A 19,790-nucleotide genomic window follows, 5' to 3' on the forward strand; every position below is an offset into this window, starting at 1 on the left:
ACCTCACTTATTCTTTATGTATCTACCTTGAAAGATAGTTTTTGTTTTGTTTATTTGATAGAAGAGAAACTGAGGCTTCATGCAACTAAGTGATTTCCCTGAGAAAGTAGTGGAGACATGGTGTACCTTCTTCCAAGCCCAAGTTCAGGGCCTTTGCAGCTACACAAAGCTTAATGGAGGAGATATTTCTTCTCACAATGCGTCAGTCTTGAAAACTCTCTCTGACCTTCTAAAGAATGCAATTGTATTTTTCTGATAAACAGTGGGAAGGGTATATATTTGTGTGTGTGTGTGTGTGTGTGCGTGTGTGTGTATACATATATAGTGTAGTGGAAAGTTTTATATATAAATATGTATCTATAAATATGTATATACTTACATGTATAAATATAATATATATATTCTAATTCAATTAAATGTGTTGACTATTCAGTTGTGAATATTAAACATCTTGTAATCAGCTTGTAACCTGCATGCAAAAGCAAAGAAACCAAGGCTTGAGAAAATGGGTAATCACCCAATTACTTCCACACTGATTTTTTAATTCTTGGCCCAAAGAGCTTTCCATGAGACAGTTCCATGAGACAGTTCCAGTTGGTAACTGAGGCTGCTGGATGCAGAAGGCTGGATATAAAAATGATATCCCAAGTCCCTTGTAAAATCAGTACATTGTCAAAAGAACCTCATCATCACTTCAGTGAGGTGTTCCCTCTAGCGAGAAAGGATTTCAAGGCATTAAAGTAATTTGCATATACCTAAATTGTCATATTTACCTAAGGAGTGTATAAGTACTTGTTACTCCACCAGACTGAGAGTTTTGACAGAATAGGGACTGAGTCTACTCATCAAAGTCTTACTCCCTGTTTTGTGTTTTCTACAAATGATTATTAGATGAATGGATGAGTTATATATTGTAGTGTGGTGTTTCAAAATTAGAAGGTATTGAAATAATATCATGGATTCACATGAATTAAGCCACATTCACAAAAAGGGTGTCATACATTAGCAATACTTTATACTCATGAGAGAAATGGAAAGCTACCTCTCCACAGCGAGTTAACCATGGGTTTCCTTACAAAGGCTCTCATCTTAGAAGAGAGGAGGAGCTTACTCATGAAGTCAACAAACATGTTTTGAGCATTTCCCAGAACAGAAAACTAAGACCAACTCAGTTCTTTGAGACACTTAGAGCTAGTCCATAGACAAACACATGGATAGCTATTGTCACTTTAAGAGAGAATGCCATGAATGCCATACTGTCAGGAAACGGTGAATGGGAAAGAAGGGAAAGAGGTCATGAATGTCATTTTTTTACAGGGAAGTTGGAATTCTGAAGCAACCAGATGTGGCAACGAGGGTTTGAAAGGAAGGGTGCATTTCAGAAAAGAATCAATAGGATTTGGAGAATGGCTATGCTGGGGAACTGTAACGCATGGAGTAGTTGAAGATGGGTTCACAACATACAGCCAAGAGGAAATTGCCGAACACCTTCCTAAGGATACAGAGTACAGAAGGGGTTTCCTGGGAGATTACTCCTGGGTGAATTTGAGATCTGGGGTGGTGGGGTGGGGGTATTTACAAATTGAACTTGGTTTATTTGGCTCATTTTAAAATTCATGCAGGGCTTAGTGACTCACCTCAAAGAACAGAGTGTGGAACAGGACACATAACTATATAGTGAAGAAACCTTGCATCCAACGCCTTAGGGAGTGTAACGTCATCACCAGTGAGGCCACACTGACATCAAGCACCACCTGCTATGACGTGCTGAAAACACACTCCACCTCTGTGGTATTCTTTCTCAAAACCCATGCCTAGAGTCTAATCATGAGCAAGCATCAGGTAAAACCAATCTGAGAGACAAAATACCTGACCATTGCCCCTCAAAACTCTCAGGGTCACAAAAAGCAAGGAAAGACTGTGGAACTGTCACAGAGCACAGGAGATATGGTGACTAAATGTAGTGCAGTCCCCTAGGTGGGACCCTGAAACAGGAAAAGGACACTAGTGGGAAACTGATGAAATGTGCATAAGTGTGGAGTTTAACAGCAATGTGTCTGTGTTGCTTTCTTCCTTTTGATAAATGTCCCAAGGTAATGTAAGACCCCAATGATGGGGAAACTGAGTATGTTTAGATCAGTGTCATTTTCCTCTGCTTTGAAGGCTGGGACTATGTGATGCAATGATAATATCATTAGCAATAACAACTCACATTTCTAAAGAACTTTCCCATCCACTGACTCATGATGTGACAATACCATGAGGCTGCTAAAACAGGTATTCTTTTTAAATTTACCTTTATTGTTGAAAATATTATAAATGAGTCAACAGTGGCTCAAAACTGAACTTATCCAAGATCCAAATTTCAGTGCCTTGGGCCTAAACCACAATCTCATGAATTTGAGTCCTGTGTTATTTTTACTTTCAGCAAATATTAGAAAGACAAGCCAGTGTCTGTGTGCACATATAGACGGAGAAGGGTATGAGAAACATAGAGTGGACTGTAAAAAGATTTGAGAATGGCAGGCAAATTTCAACGGAGATGAAACTCCATTGAAGATTGAAAGCCTAAGGATAACTAATGAGCTGACTTTCTGTTTTGTGAAGCTCATAGATTTAGTTTTTGTCTCTATACTTCCCCACCCTTATGTAGGGTGATAGTTTACTCAATAAAAATAAAGTAACCTAATTATCTCAGTTCTGTGAGGCTGCAAAATCATTCTACTTAGAGCCCCTGGACCACATGTGCTTCCTCTGGCTCCACCATCACCCATTTCTAAAGCTGACTCACAGGTGATGTGGGTGAGAAATGTGTTACAGCAATTCTGTTCAGATATTTGGTGTGATGTTTTTCCATACTCGACTTTCCTGATTACAATAATCGCACCAATAATCTTGAAGAGGAAACGTATCCACATGACATTGTTTTCTTACAATTTAGGAACAGCAATAATAAAATGCAAATTCTGTACACCTGCAACCACCCCCTCTCCCTCTCTCAGTCTTTATTCATTTTCCAGGAGCATAAATCAGAAAGTTAAACCTGTATAGAGTTCTGTTTTGCCTTTAAACAAAAAAATGTATCCTTAAAGATGAAATAATTATACTGTTAATCTCAGATCAAGGTATCAAAGACAGAGCCTCGTGGGGATACTTAGGTAACTTACGCACACACCAAGATGCATGCTTGGAAGCAGATAGATGTGAATGTTTGTCCTAAAATGTGACCTTGTTGCTTCTGCAGCCTGAGGAGCTATCCCTATGCTTTGCTGCCCCCTTGGCAAACTAGAAGGATTTACAACAGAATTCTGCACCGGGCTGGCTGGAAGCTGTGTTCCCACTGCCTCCGGGGGCCGGCCTGGCTCGGAGGCGTTTGAAATGGCTATTACAGATTCCCATTGACTTGGGTATGTTGCAGAGAGAAATTAGAACATCTTTCCGGTGGCGAAACAGATTTTTCTCTTTTTAAAATGACTCAGTTTCCGCAAGATCCACGTGTCACCTTCTGAGTTATTTTTAAAGGCTCGGTATTTCTTTCTTTCCTTCTGTTAGTCCGGAATGGAGATGCAGAAAGAAGGCATGGGTTGAAGATGTCTGAGTGTGCACCCCGGGCGCCGTTCTAGCTCATTCGGGGGTGAGGCGGCCACAGAGGCGCTGGGCAATTTTTCTCTGGTCTAAGCTTCCACTCCGCGTCCAGGAGATGACTCGCCTCCAACTCCTGTTAACTTCTTGGGAGTCCAGAATACTCAGCTGAAGCTGTTTACAAGATGCAAAGCATCTGGGTGGCCGAGCCGAGGCTCCTGTATATTTTTTCTCTCTCTCTCTTTCTCCCCCCCCCCCCCCAATCGCGTCCAAAGGAGCTGGGGAAATAATGCTGATCAAAATCTGAGCTCTTCAAGATGACCCGCTGCTTTCAGTGCTCGGACTCTTCTGCTCCGTCATTTCTGCTTGTGTTTCACCAGCTGACGCCATTCTAAAGCTCTGTGCGCCCCCCGCCCCTTCCATCTCCCTGGACACATCTCCTACGCCCTCAAACCCCAGTCCTCCCGCATTTTCCGCTGTCTCGGTCTCGTACATGAGCACGTGGTCGTTTGGCTCAGGCGGGCACTGGGTGCGTGGGTGGGAGGCAGCTTTCCTTGCGGGTCCATTTAAATTTGGCGTGGGTGGGTGGGTTCTTTATACAGTGCCTCTCGCACACGCAACGCCGTTGAAAAGCGAGAGTCATTAGCCGCGGAGAGGAGAGTTCCACATCTTCAAAGGAAGAAATACGGGGACAGAGTGGTGTGTGTGTGTGTGGGGGGGGGGGGGTTGAAATAAAGGCATACAACTCAACTTCGCTGGCAACTTCAATAAATCTGGTAACCGGGGGCAAAAAATAGATTCCGAGGGCTGGGTCTGGTCCGGATGAAACGCGAGGGCCCCTTGCCGTGCCGGAGCCTGGCGCTGGAAGCCCGCCGCTGGCGCCCCGCCACGCGCGCGCCCCCAGACAGCAGCGCACCCGCCGGAGACGCACGTGAACAAAGCGCCGCCCCGGGAGCCGCCGCCCGCGGTCTCCCAGCCGCGTCCGCTCCCGCCGGGAGCGCACAGGGTTAAGTTAGTTCCCTCCCCCGTAGGAGGGAGGGGAAGGGGAGGGGAAAGCAGCCCAGTGTCTCAGGCTGGGTACCTGGTGGTTAGTAGTACGCTCGAAACCTGTCGCCGTCACTTGCGAGCTTGGCATCTTCCACCGTCAGCGCCGAGGAAGCAGCGCTGCGAGACAACGTCGGTGGCCGCGATGTCCCCGCCGAGGCGCTGAGCTGCCGCCGCGGGTGCGCCTCCGGCCCTCGGTCCCAAGCTGCGGTGCGGCCACAGCTCCACGCCGGCCGCTGTGTCCACCCAGCCCCGGAGCCAGGTCGGCAGTTCTCAACGATGGGCAGGAGGGACCTTGGCGGAGACCCCTAAAACAATACCATGCCCCGGGAGCCCCGCTGCTGCCGCGCCAGCTTCTTCCCTTTCCACCTCCCCGACCCCGTCGGATTCGGATGAGCCCTCTGCAAGGACGCGCGGACACCAGGTAAGGGGCTGCGGCGCCAGGTGGAGTTTCAGGAACCGCCGCGGCTGCCACGAAGCAGGCACCACGCGGGCTCTTTAGGGGGGAGATTTTTTTTTAAATCCAGGGGTGGGGGGAGATGTTTCAGACTTTATCTTTCATCCAAAGAGAAAACAGGCTGCGTAACTCTCCCCAGACTTTAGGGAGGTCTCTTTTCAGGCCGAATACACCTCCTCCAAGGAGTTTTGCAACGGAGCTCTGAGTCAAAACGCAAATTTGTTAGCCTGATGGGCGCATCATCCTAAATTGGGGTTCCTAGAGCCACTAAACTTGCCGGAATCTAGCCTCTCTCTTGCCCAGAATGAATCTGTTAACTTCTAGCAGTAACATCCCCCCGGCACCCCCACCCTCGCGCCCACTCCATCTGCTGTTAAAGTCACCAGGCTTATTATCAAGAGCTGGCGCCTAAAGCCACCAGCACGCCCCCTGCCCGCAATCCGGGATCTGTTAGTGGCTAAGAAGATGCATGGGGTTGGGGGGGGAGGGTGCTAGTTCATTTTCCTTCGAGTTGCGGAGGGGGTTGCTTTTCCCCAAACCGTCTTTCTCCAGCTCTGCTGTCTTCAGCGGCCGGGCACTGAGCTGGGACCAGCGCATGGTCTGCGCTGGAGAGGCAGCGAGGAAGGCGCGGGCGGCAGAGCGCACTGGGCCGAGCCCGGAGGCGATCTCTGCACCGCGTGCGTGGGATGCGGGGAGCGCGCGCAGAACGCCCCCAGGCGCTGAGTGCGGGGTTCAGGCGACCCCAGCAGAGCCTCGCCATTTGCCATCCGGTCCCCTTGTCGGCGCAGACCCGGCTGGAAAGATCCCTCCACAGTGCTGACCAGGTCTCGGCTGGTCCCCAAGCTCTCAGCACCCTCGCGGCCACTTCTCTTTCGTAAATCAGGCACCAGATCAAGGCTGCCAGTTGAAATCGGGGCACTAACCAGGGGAAGGAAGTATCTGGGAAGCGGGTGACTGGGGCGGGCTGGACCCACACTTGATGCCCAGGAAACTCCTGAAGCGCTTAGGGCTCCGGACCTGCGGCAGCTGCTGGTGGAGGCGGAGGCCACTGCTGGGGTGGCCGCGCCTGGCACCTCCTAGCAAGATGGCACTCACTGTCTGTCCTAGTTCAATTAACTGCCCCAGCCACGCCCCTCCTCCTCCGGATGTTAGTCCCACTGAGTTTGGGGAGAATAGTGGCTATGTATAAGTCAGTCCAATGGTTTTCCTGGCCACCTTCCTATAACGCAACACGAGCAGCCTGCGCGTTTGTGCCAGCGTGCGTCTCGGGCGTGCGTCTCGGTGGATCCGTGCTTGGTTTGGGCTCGGGAGGCAAATCGGGCGTTTTCCCAAGTCGTCTTAACACAGTTTAGTCGCTCAAATACGTGAAGGCGGGAGACCCAACAGGGATGCGAAGGAAATAAAAACAATTGGGAAAGTGCTGCCAAGTGACTCAGGCTGTGAACTGAGGACGGGGAAATCGTCCCCAGCCGGTGGTGGCCACCGCCTCCGCCCGGCTCTTGTGCGGCGCTCGCCGCGCGGCTCCCGAGGGAGTTGGTCCCGAGCCAGTTTCCAGCCGGCGGGCGCTCTGGCCCGGCCCCGCCGACGGCGCGCCCGAGCGCAGCCCCGCGGCAGCGCGAGCTCGCTCTCCCTCTTCTGTTCGGATTCGGCCTCTCAACTGACTTGTTACAACATGACAGCAACTCACGGGAGGCCAGGGCAGCGGCAGGGAAAAGGGGGGAGGAAACCAGCGGCCCCTTCCCCCCAGGAAAGAGGCGCGCGCCTGGGCTCCGTACGCCGCGCGCTCACCTCCGCGGAGGGACTGCGAGGGGAAACGCTGCCTTTTTCCATGAGGCTCCCGTGGCCGTCTCGCCGGCTTCCTAAGTCTTTAAGGCCGAGCCGGTCCGCCCGCTGCAATCTGCGGGCAAAGTGAAAACGCTCTTGGCGCGGCCGGGCTGCGGGAGGACCACGGGGCGCTGAAAAGAACCATATTGCACGTGGGGTTATTGTCCCAATTAAAGTTACTTAAGAAGGTCCGGCATCCGGGGAGGATTGCCGAGGTGGGGGGCAGAGGGCAAATCACCACGATTGCTTGCATTTGACATAACGCCATCTTGGTTGAGAGACTTGTAGTATTTTTACCCTCAAATCTCAGGTTTCCATCATTTCTCAGCGTCTAAGTAGTAGACCCTCTGGCTGGGGAGTATAGCACCGAGCGGCGGGGGGGATTGCGGGGCAGCGTCCCGACGGTGCCCGGTCCCGCACAGCAGGGGGCGGGTGGGAGGCGCGGGGCGCAGGGCGCGGGGCGGTGCGCGCGGCCGCGCGGCGTCCCGGCGTGAGCCCCGCGCTCCGCCGCTCTCTTCGGGGAGCACAGGGTTAAGGGCTTAGTCTCACTTTGCCTCTTGGAAAGCTTTGGGCTGCGGCCGCGCCTCCCAAGCATTCTTTAAACCAGAAATGTGGGAGGGACTCCGGGAGGGAGGGGGGAAGAGGGCTCGCGGCGGGGAGCGCGCCAGAGCGCGGGGGAAGAGGGAGAGGAGGAGCGCCGGAGCGGCCGAGGCGACCCCGCGAATTCATTACTGTAAACATCTCCCGGGGGTGTCAGGAGGGGTGGGGGCGGGGGCCGCGGCGCCTACATAGCCCCGCCGCGTCCGAGCCGGGCAGTAGTGAGGTCCGAGCCGCCTCCGGACCCACGCGGGACCCGCGCAGCCCTCGGAGCGAGCCCCGCGCAGCGCCGCTCGCTGCGTTCCGCGCGGTCCGCACCGGGGCGTCCGAGGCGGGCGCGCCCGCCGGGCTCTCCAGACGCCCCCCGGGGTCCTCGGTCTCCGCCGAGCCCGGGCCCCGCGGCGCTGCTAACCCGCGCCGTCCCCGCTCGCCCGGTTTCCTCCGGGACTCGTTGGCGGGGCGGAGGCGGAGGCGGGGGCCGCGGCGGCCGGAGCCGAGGGAAAGTGGCATGCCCGAGCCCTGGAGGCGGCGGTGCCGGAGGACGCGGGGAGACGATGCCGCGGCTCCGTAGGGGAGAAAGGCGAGAGCGAGCGAGCGAGGCGCGCGGGGCGCCCGGGCGCCAGCCGGCCGCCGGGGGGCTCGAGCTCTCTGAGGCTCCGGCCTCCGCATCCCCGCGCCCCGACGCTGCGGGCGGCCGGGCCTGGCTCCGGCAGCCGCCGCCGCCACCGTCGTCGCCGCCGCCGCCAGCCGGAGGACCGAGCAAAAGTTTGGATCTGGGGGAGGACCCGGCGCTGAGCGGGATTGCCAGCGGGGCTAGAAGGATACCTCGAGAGCCTTCGCAGGTAATGGGCACCCCCAGCCTCTCTTCCCACGTCCCCGCGCCGGGCTCTTGTCCCCCCCAGCGGCGTCCCCGACGCTCGCCAGGTCTGGCTGAAAGTAAGTGGGAGTCTAAGTTCAAGATCGCGGGCCTGGCGGCGAGCCGGGCGACCCGCAGCCGCGGTGCGGGGCCCGCGGCGCTTCTGGACGCGCGGGGGCTGCTGTGCGCGGGGCGAGCCTCTCCCGGGAAGGGGCGAGAGCCCTCGGCCCCGCCGGGGCCGGTCTCCTGGCTCGGTGGGAGCTGAGGATGGGGGGCGGCGGCTTTTAGTATTCTTCAGTCCAGGGACATGATGGATGGATTGCACCCGCTTCCACCCCGACCCTCTCGCTCTCATTTAGCGTATTTTAAAAACGCTAGGAACCCGTTCGCAACCGATGACTGCGTTTAGCTGGTGCAGGAAAGCAAGGGGGGCGGGGGGGGGGGCGGCGGGAGAGAGGGGAGGTGTGTGTGAAAATTTCAAGGAACAGGGAAAAATCCTCATTCCCCCCCTTTTGACATCCCCGGGCTCCCCCCCTCTTCCATTCACCTTATGGCATCATAAAATAGGAACTTGAGAAGTCACATTTTGATGGAAGGGCCAGATGAAACACTAACCATTGGTGACGTGCATTTGCAATGAGCGAGTGTGTGTGTGTGTTGGGGGATGAATGGGGGTGTTGCAGAGACCTGGATTTTTCCTTGGCGGCCTGATGCGCCCTAGTGCTGGGCTGGGGTAGGCGCTGAGGAGGGTGCAGCTGACAGAAGACGCTCGCTCCCCAACAGCAGCCTCACTTAGGCTAAAAAAAATAGCTCCTGCCTTTCCCTCCAAGAGCGAAAAGATTCGAGCCCCAGCTCCCCGAAGCCCCTCGCCCCGAGGTGAGTTTTGAGTTTCCAAGCAGCTCAGGGTTTGCTGCTGCTATCATTTCTATTAGGATCATTATTAATTCACCTGGAAACTCATCGTGCCTTCTCTTGTAAATGGAAATCAGTCTGCAAGAGCTTTTGATTAATTTTAGTGGAGGGCTCCCTTGTAAAGCTTACAGTAAGCTAATCAAGTGCAAGGCACAAATCCGTGTAAATGCTCGCCCAGGAGTGCAAGGTGCTGATTAGATTTCCTTCCGAGCTGCATTTGCTATGCAAAGCCTCTTCTAAATGGTATCTATTGCTCCTCACTCAGCTGGGAGGCTCTTTCATCACACACGGTTTCAGGGAGCTTTGGGGCATGTCCACTGGCTCTCCGGCTTATTGCTAAATTTATTATGTCTAACTTCTCCCAGCCAGAAGCTAATGTGAAGGTTAGCGCCCATATCGGGAAGATGTTGTCTCTGGACTTAAGCAGTGTGACTTTATTAAATCTGCAGTGAAAGGATCCCCCAAACATTTTGAGGAAAATAGAAAAATAGGCAGCTTGGCATTTGTCCAGAGATATATTTGGTGGTTGCAGTGTGAATGTAAAATTTTCGTTCCGTATCTACAGTGTTCGGGCTGGACTTTTTTTTTTTTTTAATTCACTAAGCAACATGCGTCAGATCTGTAACATCGACAGGCCACCATATTTGAAGAGAGTAAATCCTTGGGTAATACACACACCAGAAGAAGTTGCTTATTTACCCACACGGTTACTGCTCCCCTCCTCAAAAACCCCAAACAGGATACGGTAAAACCATTTAAGGATTTCTAATAATCACGACTGACAGTGCAGCACCATAGTGTCATGTTGAGTTGCACATATCTGACTGGAGGAGATTGGAGATAAAATTGCACACATGAGTCCATGTCTCTGCCTGTGAGTATAAGACACTGTAAAGAAGAATTGGGCTAGCTGTGCTGTAGCAGAACCTGTTACAAACCTAGCACGGAAAGAATGCTGTTGTTGTTTTTTTAATACCCCTTTAACACTTAAGTAGTTTCACTGCAGTTTTAGAAATTCCCAGGGCTGCTTTTGACAGAAGAAAGTAGATTCTCAAATGACACCATGCTGGGCGCCTGGGAGTCCCCAAGACAGTCGTGGTGTGCCCTGTGTGCTGGGCTTCCGATGATGTGATCTTATCCGAGTTTGACTTTAACCCGCTGGATCTAATTGGTAGCTCCTCTGATGCCTGTTCCATTTATATCCTGGCCTGCTGGAGAGTTTGATTTAGGATTTAGCCATAGCTCCCTAAAGCAACCTTATATCTCCCCAGTTTGAAGCTGTGGTTTCAAGAAAGGCTCAAGTATGTGCAAGTCCAGAGGCCTTAAACTGGAGAGACTCAGCGTGAACATCTGATCTAGTCTGAGTCTCCAGCTTTGTATTCTACAAGGAAGAATTGCTGCTCCTAAGATCAGCAGTGTCTGGAGTTAAAAAACAGCAAGGGTGCCGGTGGCTCGTGGTTTTGCTCTGTGTTTAGAAGATTCCAAAAAGGTCAAGGTGATGTCATTTTATTTTCCATTCAAGTCAGACCTTCCTGGATAATCATCTTTTGGTATCTTGACTTTAATTTCAATTCAAGTTCATTTTTCACTAGATTACTTTAATAACTTTGTGGTTACTGCCACAGTGATTCAAATTCAGTCCATTAGTGACCTCTGTCTGTGAGAAGTGATACTCACTGTTTTCTTTCTTCTCATCAGAGCCTACAGATTATGTGAGGGAAGAACACCAGCAGCTCTGTAGTTCTTTCTGGATACTCGGATTTTTGAACTTGATTTCTCTAATCCAGAGTTCAGTGCCAGTAATGATACTTAACAGCAGTAATAAAAATGTTACAGGCTAATAGACTAGTAACCGGTTCTTCCATAAGCATCGACAATCTGATCAACAAATAAAACCAGTGTTATCTGCTGCCAGTAAAAGTGTTGTATAGTCAGGCGGACTAATGTTTTGAGACTCACAAAGCTGCTGGATGTCAGTGAAATTTGATTGCCCTAAGTGCTTACATAACAAGGGAAATGTGATTCAAGCCCAGAGCATGTTTGTGGTAACTAGACTTCGTAGTAGCAGTGTGTGTATGTCTTGAAATTCAGCTGGGAGCTTATGGTACAGATCAAGGGCGAGGTGAGGTGTGAGGAGGGTGTCTGTAAACAGATGGTCTTTTAAGGAGACTTTTAAACTCTGATTCGGAATCCAGCTTTGTCTTCTCAGGGTTTTCAAGAAGAAATTTCAGTTAGAGTTGATTATTCTAAATGGAAGTGGAAGACAAAGTCTGCTGAATTTCTTAGGTGGGCGGATACCATTATCAGACATTTTCCAGATGGTTTTTGATGTAGTGGTGTTTGGGGATATGGAATTTTTAGGAGGTTTTCTTTCTTTTCCCTTGGGCAGGTTTTGTGTAGAAGACATTTTTAAAGACCAGTTATTATTATTGTTATTAAAGTTAAACAACCATTATAATATCCCAGCCAACTTTATATTTCTCCACCCTCCAAATTGCTTTGCTTATTTTAAATTATATTTTTTCTAAAAACTACATGTTGGGGATTGGAGTAAGATTATCAGTATTTTATTTTATTTTTTTACTTTTTTCAACGGGGTGAACTCCAATTAAGTATCTGTTTATAGTAAAACACACACACTCACATACATATACATCAAGAACCATTTTAAGACAGAGATCCTTTTCAAGGTTTTAAAATATGTTCCTTTTTAAAGAACTATGACACAAATATTGTAATAAAAATATCCTGTGTTCTGTTGAATACAGAGACTTATTTCAGTTGCATGGAACAGTAAAACACTGTATTAGCCAAATAATCAGTGGTATTTTCAGTACATGGTCAAAATCTGTTAGAACCTTCAAGGTTTTTTTTTTCTTTTTTCTTTCCTTGGCGAATTTCGCATCTACTGGTCTTTTTTGGTTTTCTTTGATTTCTTCTGCTGTGGCTCTTTGAAGTGATTCAAAATTAAACAGTAGCTACTTCTTTGGGGAAATTCATCATGTTATGTTCAGGATTCCAGAAGAGTTAATGGTGCAGAAAAAGTCCTGTAAAACATCTTTCTAAAAGAAGTCCTTCTCTTGCAGGCTTCCCACTCACTGGCCTCCCGTACTATTTGCAGTGAGTTGGAACCCTGTTATTTATTTATTTTTCAAATACCACCTCTAACTTAATTTAATGTGGGATGTGTTTCTGCAGCAGCACCATGTGTCCTGAGTTTCCTCAACAAAGCAGTGTCATTTTTACGGATCTGTAATCAGGGAAGGTCAGGGAAAATATCCTTATATAATTTGGGAAGTCAAAAGGCCACATTCATGATTCTGAAACACTGGTCAGTTATTCTGTCTATAACAAGGGCACATGTTTTCTGGCAGGGTAGTGGTTAAAGACCTTAGCCATTTTTTGGAAGCATTCACAAAATAAATATCTGGTGTTCCTAGCCATTAGGTGCTCATTAGAACTGAGCTGTTTTTCTCATTTTCTTCCCTGGTTGCTTTTAAGAGAATGTTCACGAAACTTGGCCAAAGGGCCCCTTTCCCCTAGGGTCACAGGTCATACACTGTATCTCAGCTCTCTTTATTAGAGCTTTCAAGACACAGATAAAAGACTCCTCTGTCTGAACCTTTTAAGAACCTTAGGGCTTTTGGATATAAACTCATCGAAAAATATCAGGCACCAAAGTTCAGAGATGCTATTAGGCCTCAGAACACTGAAACCTGTTTCAATAGTGGCTCCTAAAATTGGTTCACAAATTTATTGCCCATTGAAGTCAACAGAGGTCATGTGGCTGAATGGAAAACATTAGACTCATATCAGTCCCGAAATAGGTCCACGTGTTGGTGTCACTCTTAGCCCCAGCTGCCTATGGGCATCACTTTCATGAAATCCGGTGTCAAAATAGCCTCTGTGAGAGTTTCCTCTCCCACTTCGCTCCAGAGTTTGACTCAGTTATTTTGGAGGAGGGACTAATGCAGGAAATAGTGATAGTCCTCAGAGATACTAGATAAATAGGAGGTGAAAGTTAGGGGAGTAGGTTGCCTAAGCGTTTGCCATAGAGGTTCCAGGAAACTCTGTTTAGGCCCTGAGCATTCATACCTAGCATTTACGTACCTCCTCTCTTGCACTTTCCACTTCCAAATAGAAGATTTTATTTATTCCTTACAACTGCCTCTGTGAACTGGTGAGAGAAAGCCCCACTTGCCTAGCATATCATTGAGTAATCGGAGCTGAAAAGAGGTTGAAGGCCACCTAAGGCTACAGAGTTCTTGAAACCGTTTGACATTATACAGAATGATGGACATTACATTTTATTATGTCGATATTGAATTCTCCCGATATAGTTTAGAAGTCCCCTTCTTTACAAAGCATCCCAAAATGATCAGAGTTGGACTTTTTTATTTATTGAGAGTAAAAATATACAGCAACCCTATACGTATTTAGATTTAAAAATAGGATTTCACTCCCTCTCCAACATTATATAAGATGCAAGTTTGCCTGTTCTGGGTGAGGAGGATTTTGTGACGTAGGCATTGTGACTTGGGCCCTGACTGTGTGGGGAATGAGCAATGGGGAGGTGGTTTGGGTGGGGGGGGGGGAGAATGGATGTATTTCTGTAAAGAAAACCTGCATTCTCATGTCAGCACACTCCTTTCTACATTTATGACCTTGGATGAATTACTCAATCTCTTGGAGACTTAATTTCCTCTCTGTGGAGTTCAACAGGGTTGCTCCAGGGTCAGCTAAGATTAATGTGTGTGAAAATACCTTGATAACAGTACAGTTTTATATTCCCATAAAGAGGCATTATTCAAATTGATACCATTTATCACATCATGACTGTCATGTGCTAGATAGTTCTAGGTTTTACATAAATAAAATGGTAACCAAGACAGAGTGCCCTGCTCTTCAGGAGCTTTTTCTGGATACCATGGGACATCACCCAACCAGTAAAGTGTCTGCTGGCCCTCTGCATCACTTCTTTAGTTCATTGAATGGCACATTGACTCCTTTTGTGAGTTTGCTTTCTTTTGACACAAGTATCCTTTTCAAGGATCAAGGGTAAATGGGATGAGTTGGGTACCAGGGCCAAACTTTCCTTTCCTGACAGCTTGGCTTGATGTTGGAAATTGAATTTATCATAAATGGATTCCACTGAGGATCTTTTGGGAAGAAACCATCCATGTTCCCTGAAGTAATGTTTCCCCTTTTGGCTGGGTTTATACTTTAGCCATTCATGTTACCTTTTGCAAAAACACAGTCATTAATAGAATATATGATGATTTTTTTACAGTCCTGTTTTGCCATATGAGGCAGGTTAGGGCAGAAGATTACCTTTTCAGTAGCTTGGCAAACCTCCTGAGCCCATCATCAATGCATGGAAAGACTTGATTTAATCTGACATCAACATAATCTCCGAAGCTTGACCTTATTTTGACTTTGCTAGTGTCACAAAACCCTTGTGGGACAATCTTTACTATTCATTTCTCCGTATTTTGTTCAGTTGTTATTTTTATAATTGTCTAATCTGAGACACTTTTAAATTTCAATGCTCTGAGAGTGAGGGTGTTGATTTAATTTTCCTAATTTGTATACATGCAGGCAGGCCTTAGTCAAGGTTAATTTTTAATAGATTTAAGGTTGCTTAATTGAAGCCTGCAGAAAACACTCACAAGTGAAGTGGGTGTTTATGAAATGTGTGCTTAGGCCACAGTTCTTGGTCAGAAGGAATATTTCTGTCAGCGATTTGAATGTATGACAGTCTCTATCTGACAATGTTCTTTTCTGTTTCTAATTTTTATTTGCCAGAGGTATGACACTTGCTTTTTTTTTTTTTTTTTTTTAGGCTGACTAGTATTTTAGTGGTGCACTGTAAACTATCTGGCCATAGCACTGTATTTTAACATGACAAATTGCTTTCATAGACTCTGAATACCTTTTTTTCTGGCAGTACTGTATGATAGAATAATGATATTTGAAGAAGAAAAATGTTTATTACTACTCGGAAGAATCCTGCTAATAAAACAAGACAAATCTGTAGGTATGTGTGTGGGGAGTTAGTGCGCGGGTCTCTAAAGTCTCGGATGCTAGGGAGAGGGAGTACTGTTACACCCTTCAGCTAGGTGGTGCTAATTTAGCCCATAGGTCCCTAGTATAATATAGTAGTGGGATAACCTCAATTATTTTTCATTGGAGATGTTCTTTTCCAACTAGGTCCTAGGGAAACGCTAAATACAGAAAAGCACAAAATGCAATAAGGGAATATATTTTTGTGTGAGTGTCTCGGTACTCATGAAGGAAATACTGTTCTTGTAGAGGCAGAAGGCATACACCAGACGATGAAGAAAGCTTTTTCATTCATTCAGAAGATGGTTTTTAGCCCTTACTGTGTACCAGGCATAAAGTAAGACTGGAGAGACAAACAGGCAATGTAGGATCCATCTGCTTGAGGCTACCCAGGCTGGTGAGGAGAGAGGGAGACACAATACCTAAATGCATTGTGGTTTTATACGTGATGAAAAACAGCACAGTCAGTCCCAGTAAGCGAGCCAGGAATACGTAGCATTCGTGAAAAGAGCTTTATATTTGGAAAGGGGATGGTCTTGAGTTCCAGTGCTGGCTGTTGTTAATTTGGTAAACTTGGGCAAAATTTTCAATGTCTTTCCGTCTTTGTCTCCTCAAGTATAAAATGGGAGGAAATGCTTTCTACTCCCACAGCTGCTCTTCTGAGGATTGAGATAATTATGTAAAGTGTCTACCTGTCTGGCACTCAGTAGACACTTAATAAATGCTGACTGCAGATCATTCTGTCTCTGAAATGATAATGAATCCATTAGGTTGCTCTCTCAGACCTCTACAAATATTTTTGCCATTTCTCTGGAATCCCAAAGAAAGTTTGTGACTCCTTGAACCTGTTCACTCACAGGATATCGCCTCTTCTGCAAAATAGAATGTCATTATTTATGCGTATAACAGAGCATGAAAGGATGGCAAAGGAAATAAGCGCTCCGCATAGTGGCAGAAGGAGCTCACAGCTGGTGGTGCACAGTGTAGGCTGGTGCTGCGAATGGGGGCAGAGGGAAGGGATGGACGGCAGAAAGGAGCCCTTGTCTCCGTTTGGAGAATCAGAAAGTGGTGTCATCTGGGTCCTGCTTAACTATTTCTTTTTGGCCATTGAAAGCATAGCCTTTGGCAGTTAAGGGGTGCTTCTCCATGCACCCCCACTCACCTCCATGCAGCCTTCCACGGGTGACCAATACCTGCAGCTTGCTACCAGCTCTGGTCTAGACAGTGACACTAGGCATGGTGAGCTGTGGTTAGTATGTCTTTACCAGTGTTCAGAGATTTTTATCAGAAAGGACGTTAAACACTTCCTTTGGACAATGTTTCTCCATACATGACCGTTGGCAGAGTCATGAAAATGTTTTATTGTAGAAAATTAACATGTAAATTATTGTTATGTTTATATAATTCTTACTCTGTTCTTAGAGAACGGCAATACCTTGCTTGTTTGATTATAGATGTTAGAATCAGAATGATGCTTTGGGGTTATCCGTTCAGTGTGAAAATATTTCTTTCAGAAAATAATTTCCAAGGAATGTACGTAAAGGAGCTTCTTACTGCTTCTACAGAAGATACTTCTGGACAAACGCAGTTCTCAGCACTCGGAAGATACATAATGCTGGCTTTTTTATCATTAAAATTTCATGTATATATAATGTAATTTTCTCATTTTACTCACAAATAGAATTTTTTTTCACACTATGAACCTATAAATTTATTGATACAGAAAGTTTAATAAGATGTTGGGTATGCCCCAGACCTCCAAGTCCATGAGCACAGAAGCTTTTTCTGTTAAGATCACATAATTTGTAATGTAATGTTTCAAATATGTGTGTGTGTGTGTGTGTGTGTATTAATCCAGTTGGAGCAAAGAGAAGTTGCTGGACTGTATTTTGTCAATTGTTAACATCTTAGTAAGTAGCTTCTGAGTCAACATTTCCCCCAACATAAAACAATAAGACCTTGTTTTGTTTCAATAGAACATGTAAGAAAGATTAAAATTCTTTGGAAAATGGTTTAAAATTTTTTTACCCAAATAGGTAAGGAACAAGTCCAATAGTGCTGACAGCAATGGAATTTAAAACTCAATTTTAATAATCTCTGAGTCCCGAAGGAATGCAAGGCGTATATCCGTTCAGGTCACGAGCTTGTTCCTGGGGATTTGACAGCGATCGGCCCCTCACCGTGTGCCAGGCGCCGCGCTGCGTTTCCTGTGCGACATTTGGGCTGGTCTTTCAAAGAAGAGCTCCTTCCCCATCACCAAGAACTCCAATGGGGTGGCCCATAGTCGCCTTTTCCAAACTTCACTCATCCATCTTAATTAACCAGAGGACATGGTTAAAAATCCAGGTTCCTGGGCTCTAGGCCTGGAGATTCTGGTTTATTAAATTGATAAAGTCTGGGAATGTGAATGCTCAGAAGCTCCCAGGACTGGAGATCACTGACTTAGACAATTTTTAGAATGTTTTCCGATCCAGAGACTCTATGCTTCTGTAACCATCTGGTTTATAGTTGCTTGTGAATCTCCGAGTATTTTCACTGTGTGTTTTGCCACCTAGGGAATGACTGCTAGGTTTAGCCCAGCTCTCCCAGGAAAGTTTTCAGGGGAGCCGAGCGCCAGGGCCGGCTTCACCTTGTAGCCACCGCCTTTGTGTGGTCTTTCCATCACCCGTCAGCATCTCCTAAACGATTGTACTGGATTTTCTTGGTGTCCCTGGAGTTAATTTCCAAAAAAGACAAATCATGTCATAATACCTCATTCCCTGTCCATCTGGATAAAGTCCATCTAAAGCTGTTACCATGACATGTGAGATCTAGGACAGTCTGGGTCTCAAACCTTCACTCAGGCCTCATTCTCAGGACCCATCCTGTGTAGCCACGTGCCAAAGATGGTGAAGCGTGTTTCTCTTCATACTTAGCATTCCCTGGGCTGCTCGCCTGCTGGTTAACTCAACCCGGATCAGCATCAAGCTCTCCAAACCACACGAGGCAATCCAGATGCCACATCGGAAGAGCTGTTTAAAGAAGAGATAATTGTGCTTGATGATACATCTTTCTTGGCATCCAGTAAAGCCATCCGTTAAGTAGATGTTCCTGAAGATGTGGTTTTCATAGAATGAGACATTTAACTCATCACATTAACTTTGTGTATCTTGGCATAATTAAAGAGAGTGAAGAACTTGTGAAAAATGCGTGCAGTTTCTCTTTTTTTATTTTTATTTTTTGCTCTGTGTTTTTATTTTATTTTATCCTAGGCACGTTCTTTCCCGATGGAGATACCTGAGGAGCCAGGGCCTTCCAGAGAGGAGAAAAGAAAGCTAGAAATGATAACTCCCTAATCATTCTGTCTTCACAAAGCAGGATCCACCCTAGTCTTCACGACTTGACATGGAATACAACAAAGAGCGTACGAGGGTTACAAGAAATTCTAAACTGACGGGGTTCAGTGTGATCATGATGGTGACAAAGTTGGACCTTAAATCTTTCTTGCTCGCCAAAAGAGCACTCTTACAACACCTTGTGCTTCCATGGTGGATTATGGATGATGGACAGAGCTGACTTGCATGCACGCGGGGGGGGTGTGCATGTAAACACACTCCAGGCTCTTCTCCCCCTTTTTCAGCAAAATGTTCAGTAACACAAGAGCAGATGATGGGGCATATTTTGATGCGTCCCTACCATAACCCTTTGTGCCCTCTGGGCTGTCTGTACGTTGGCAACACTTTCCATGCCAATAGGAGGAAACACATGGGATGCCATCTGAGATGGTTTTTGATAAATGACTGTCCTTTATACTGAGGGCTTACAACACCACCCAGAAGATCTTGTAATGCTAGTTCATAGGACTGTTTAGAAACAGCACGTCTCCTGATTCTTGAACCACACTGAGTGTCAGCAAGGACACATTGTCATCCAAAGGGAATAATAATAATGATAATAAATTTACCATATTGATCATAGTTAAGGTTTATTTAGAGAGCTGTTTATGCAGTTCATGTGTATTATCACATTTAAATCTTCACAAAAACCCTGTAAAGTAGGTTGTGTTTAGTAATATTACTATTAACCCCATTTTACACACAGGGAAAATAAAGTAGAATTGCCTGAGGTTGCTTATCTTATTTTGTAGCTATTGTCAGTTAAACTTACAGGATAGGTGCGTGCTTGGTAATTTCCAAAATCAACTCTAAATTTATTTTCTCATGCCCTAAAAATCAAACTCAGGATGATTACCCACTGTCCAGTGGGTAACCTGTAGCTCAGCTTTTTTATCTTTGACTTTTTAATAGATAATAATCTAAAAAATCGTTATTTGCTCTTTGCCACTTTTGACCGAAAAAGATTCTTTGGCCTCTCATTTCATTGCTGTAAAATGAGAAGAGAGAAGAATCACAATTTTGACAATAAAGTGTGACAACTTCCAGCGTGTTCTCAGCATTAAGAAAGGTCTGTGGGTAA

The 19,790-nt window shown here is 46.9% G+C and overlaps 1 protein-coding gene across 5 annotated transcripts in view; it reads left to right on the forward strand.

Annotated features, from left to right (window-relative positions):
• The first annotated feature begins 658 nt into the window (after nt 1-658).
• FLRT2 (fibronectin leucine rich transmembrane protein 2) overlaps nt 659-19,790 on the forward strand; it is a 92,977-nt gene continuing 73,845 nt past the window's right edge. For 2 of the 5 annotated variants that reach the window (XM_081117018.1, XM_081117016.1), the window contains exon 1: nt 7,673-8,346. The gene's annotated coding sequence lies outside the window, so the exon portion shown is untranslated. Of the gene's footprint in view, nt 5,051-7,566; nt 7,641-7,672; nt 8,347-17,371; nt 18,573-19,790 lie in introns of those variants that run through there. The other 3 variants (XR_013997462.1, XM_081117019.1, XM_081117017.1) reach the window with 3 other exon arrangements.

This window comes from Miniopterus schreibersii, assembly GCF_964146895.1.
Source record: "Miniopterus schreibersii genome assembly, chromosome: 1".
In the NCBI taxonomy this organism is placed as follows: domain Eukaryota; kingdom Metazoa; phylum Chordata; class Mammalia; order Chiroptera; family Miniopteridae; genus Miniopterus; species Miniopterus schreibersii.